Raw genomic sequence first — 5,672 nt, 5'->3', positions numbered from 1 at the left:
AGCATAGGTCAATATTATACATTGTTTTGTTTTAGCCATAGGTCCGTTATATCAACCATCTAATTATATTTATTTATTTTTTAATTTTATTTTAGTTCTAGTTAAATATTATTTTGTTTTAAGGCGAATAGATAACATATTTTGTTTTATTCTGATGACATTATAGCGATCAACACATTATGTTATAGATCGGTTTGATAATATTATTTTTAGCTATATCGGTAGTTTCAGACCCGTTATGTCAACCGAATCCAACTAATTATATTTAGTTTTTTTTGTTTAATTTCATTTTAGTCCGGAATGAATATTATCATGTTTTAGACCAAATTGATTATCAATATAATTTTATTTTAGTCGGATAACATTATATCTGCCAAACAAATTTACTTTCAATTTATTTTGTTGTAGCTCGTTTATTTTTTTGATTTTAGCCTAACATTATATCGACCAAACGAATTTATTTTCAATTTTTTATCATTCTTTATTATTTTATTTCAATCTCAGGCTGCAAATTCAACTAATTGTACGTAATTTATTTTTATATTTTTATTTAGGAACAGATTAATAGTATAATTTTTTTAATAATATATTTTGTTTTGTTTAAATCAAAACCATTAGTCATATTACAATTCTATTTGTGTTTATATAATTTTATTGTGAATGATAATATATTTATGAGAGTTTTTTATTTTAAACATTACAATAATTACCGTGACCACACCGACTATCAACCAAATTTTCATTATTTTTAATTTAATTTTAGTTCTGGTTAAATATTGAGCTAAATATATTATATATTTTGTTTTGTTATGATGACATTATATCGACCACCGCATTATGTTATAGCCCGATTTGATAATATTTTTTTAGCTAGATCAGCAGTATTTATTATAATGTTTTACATTGAGGTAGCAAATGTTGATTTTAGTATTAAACCCGTTATGCCAACCAAATGCAACCAAATGCAGCTAATTATATTTAGTTTCTTGTTTAATTTCATTTATAGCCCGGAATGAATATTATTATGTTTTAGACCGAATTGAAAATATGTATAATTTTATCTTAGTTTGATAACGTTATATCTGTCAAACGAATTTACTTACAGTTTATTTTGTTTTAGCTCGTTTATTTTTTTTATTTTAGCCTGATGACATTATATCGACCAAAAGAATTTGCTTTCAAATTTTTATCAGTCTTTATTATTTTATTTCAATCTGAGCCTGTAAATCCAACTAATTGTACGTAATTTATTTTTATTTTTTATTTAGGATTGGATCAATAGTATAATTTTTATTTAATATTATATATTATTTTGTTTAAATAAAAATCATTAGACATATTACAATTCTATTTGTATTTATATAATTATAGTGTGAATAATAATATATTTATGATAGTGTTTTATTTTAAATATCACTATAATTACGATGACTAGATCGACTACTAACCAAACTTTCATTTTTTCGTCTTTAATATAATAATATAGATAGATAGATAGTATAGAAGATTGATAGATTGATTGATAGATAATCAACATATATTAAAAAGAATTGTCCAAAATATTTTTAGAGAAAGAATAATTTTAGTTGGAGAAAATAAAAAAGATGACATGTTTTACTTAATAAATGTAGAAATTAGAAGGAATTATCTAAAGTATTTGTAGAGAAAGAGTTGTTTTAGTTGGTGAAAATAAAAATGGCAACATATTTTACTTATAAAGTTAATTGGTTAGATATTAATTAAATAAGAGTAATTGAGTAAAATATTAATTTTTTAAGAAAGGGCAATCATGTAATTGAAGGAAGAACCATAAAGTTTGGTATTTAATATAATAATATAGATAGATAGTAATTCGACTTCAAAAATCAATTTTTTTAATTTTGTTTATGTAATTGAATTGTAAGATAATGCTTATTTTAAATATATTTGTCTTCACATTAATAGTAAAAAATATATAAAATAAATATTTTTTTACAGTGGACCCGTACAAAATATATTTGCAACAACTACTGGTTAGAGGTGCAAATGGTTTTGACTTTTACATTATTTTAAGAACAGGGGGTTCTTACATTGTCTAAAATGATAAGATGAGATTGTCGTTGTGGAATAAGGATGATGATGTTAAGTTGTTCTTGTAAATAGTTAAGAATTTATGGATTGATAAAGTCAAAGAGCTTAACAAAGTGATAAGCAAAACAATATTTAAATAAAATAAATAATTAAGTAGCTGAAAAATGTAATTTATTAGTCATTAGTGGCTATAATATTATTATTTTATTTTATTAAATAAACAAGTATGTGATAATTAAAAGAAGTTGTTTTAATTGAGAGAAATAAAAAAGGAAACGTGTTATAGTTAAAAACGATTTTTATTTCTTTTTCTATTATAATTCGGTTACTAAAAGAAGTTGTTTTAGTTGAGAGAAATAAAAAAGGTAACGTGTTATAGTTGAAAACGAATTTTTTTTTCTTTTCCTATTATAATTCGATTACTAAAAGAAGTTGTTTTAGTTGAGAGAAATAAAAAAGGTAACGTGTTATAGTTGAAAATGATTTTTATTTCTTTTTCTATTATAATTCGATTACTAAAAGAAGTTGTTTTAGTTGAGAGAAATAAAAAAGGTAACGTGTTATAGTTGAAAAAGATTTTTATTTCTTTTTCTATTATAATTCGTTTAGTAAAGCTAATAAATTTTTTAAGTAAAATAAGGGTAATTCAGTAAATTCAACGTGTACCAAAAAACAGGCACCGTACCAAAACTTTCAATGTTTCGTCTTTTATATATATTATATATATATATATATACAGGCACATGATCAAATAGAAACCAAAATTAAAATAGAAACTAGAAACTAATCTAAGCTATTAGATCAATTTAATCTAATAGTCCCCTAAAAGTACAACACCCAACTAATCTATACCCTCCCAGGCCCAATCTCACCTTTTCCCCTCCGTTTTTAATATGATTTTTCCCGTCAAATGGTAAGTTTTTTTAAAAATCCGACTTTACTATATTATTCTTCATCTCTCAACGATCGATTTGCATACTATATGTGTTATGTTTCGAAGTAATTTTTTTAAAAAACTATTTGGTTTTTAGTTTCCATTCTAAAATAGTTTCTATTGAAATAACCCTCTCAATATATATATAGGGGGTTATTCTAATAGAAACCAATATTACACTACACCATAAATGGCCTATAGCAACAACACGAAAATGTTACAACAGACCCAAAAAAATGTTATCACAGCCAAAAAAACCCCTAAGGTAACATAAAAATTAAGTTGTTTTTTTTTTGAGTTACCTTTGACCCCAAAGGTAACATTCCTTTTGCCCTGCTGCAACCTTGAATTTTATGTTACAATAGGCTTCAAAGGTAACATCAATGTATGTCTATAATATCACACTATACATGTTACCTTTGCACTTAGAATTTGCAAAAAAATGGGCTCCACATGTAAGGCCACTGTGGGCCCCACATGTGGATCACCAAATCATTATAACAATTTTTTCCCTACTGTAACTGCTTTTTAATAATTTATATTATATTATATTAATTTGTTTGTAATATTAAAGTACCTAATCTAACATATTTCTTAAAAAAAATTGACATGATTTGTTTGTAAATTGAACATGCCATAAACCTGTTTTTCATACAAGTCAATAAAATAAACAATTCAAACCACCAAAATTCAAATCGGTACAAACCCCCGCCAAATACTACTCCAGATTTTACACAATCACAATCCACTTCACATAATCCAAAAAACAGGTACATAGTCTATAATCTAGGATGATATCAACTAAAATTTGACAATCAGTTTGACAATAGTTTAGCAAGGCACAAGTTATTCTGATCTGTTCCTCCTCATCATTATTTCCAGATTCAGAAGATAAAGTAGCATCATGTTTAGCCACTGCAAGAAACAAATCAATGAATGTAAATCCTAAGTAAAAAAGTGCACTAGAATCAATTAAAGACTAGATATATGAGACTGAAAGAAAAATCCAGGATACAAAGAAAACTTTTTTACAACACATTAACATTACATACACATGTTTATTAGATTATATTACAAATAAAATACACAGGAGTATTTTGCATTGAAGTGTTCCAAAAAATATTTGCATACCCAAAAAAATCAAGAATCTCAGCAACCTGATCTGCCAAGTCATCACAGCTAAAACAGGGTCATCAGGCCTCATAATAGCAGCTCCCAGCTGTACATTTATATCTAAGCAGATCACTTGTACATTTATATCTAAGCAGATCATATAATCAAAACCAAAGCTAAAACAACAAAGTCATCTTGGGACAGTGAAACTCATTGATCAAGCCATTTAACCAAAATACAACAGAATTTGCAATGAAAACTAAGTAACACAAATTAACACAAAATTAATTATCTTATCGTTATCCAAACTTCATATGATCCTAGCATCATACATCCTTTCGAAAGATCCACTCCCGCTTCCTTCCCATCAGTAAGACACGAGTCTCCCATCCCCTTAATTTGATTATCAACCAACTTCCCCGCTTCAAAAACCAAAATATCATTCTTAAAAATTCATAATGCCGTCCATACAAGTATCCTCCAGTAAGGAAACAACATTGTTATAGCAGTACAATATATGACAATGTAAAACCATCAGGAATATACAAAGAAAATTAGCTAGTTATAACTCTAGTCCTCTGTTTTCACGAACTAGTGCATAGTTATATCTATCTACAGTTCTGCCATTCTCATATATGATATACGTTAAACAAACTTATGAAAGAATGAAATAATTGAACTCGGATCAAAAAGTGTATATTTCAATTCAATCCATAATCGAAAGCATGAACTTATGTGCACATAAATTTTATGTCTTTCATACGATGAATGTAATTATAATAGATATCATTTATTGATTTCATAAAAATTAAACTCTTTGTTGTTTTATAAGAACATGCTTCCAGAGGTAGTAGATGCTGTAGCGTTTCCACTTCCCACTATACATATATTTTAAGAATGTAGGTGGGGTCCATTAGGTTCGTGTGCTTGTATTTATAGTCCCTCTCAGCAGCTGGCATATGAAAACAGAGTTGTAACTACAAATGGCATTTATAATGTCAACAAGAAAAGTAGTTTGCATCCTTATCATTTGTTGTTGTTTGATTTATGATACATATGGTAGGACTGATCCAAGTTTCCGGGTTAAAGCCGTAAATCTCGGTGGTTGGCTCGTTACAGAAAGCTGGATTCAGCCTTCTTTGTTTGATGGTATTGTCAACAGATATTTCTTGGTTAGTACTGTCTGCACACACACATTACTAATACTCAGTAATCGATTTTATAACGAGTTTGTAAATGGAACCATTTGTTGTTGATGTATAGGATGGAGCTGGTCTTCAATTTAAATCTGTGACGGTTGGGAAATATTTATGTGCTGAACTTGGTGGAGAAAATATTATTGTAGCTAACAGATCAGATTCTTCTGGCTGGGAAACTTTTACTGTAAGTAACTTAACTATTGATTTTAATGTCATTTTACACACAATTTGGTTGTTAAATTCTAGTTCAACATACTTATTCAAATATATTGCTTATTACCAACAGGCATGGAGGGTAACTGAGACTACTTATTAGCTGAGGGTGTTCAACAAGCAATTCATTAGTGTAGAAAAGG

The sequence above is a fragment of the Apium graveolens genome, chromosome 4 (genome assembly GCF_009905375.1).
Source record: "Apium graveolens cultivar Ventura chromosome 4, ASM990537v1, whole genome shotgun sequence".
In the NCBI taxonomy this organism is placed as follows: domain Eukaryota; kingdom Viridiplantae; phylum Streptophyta; class Magnoliopsida; order Apiales; family Apiaceae; genus Apium; species Apium graveolens.
This window is presented reverse-complemented; position numbering follows the sequence as displayed.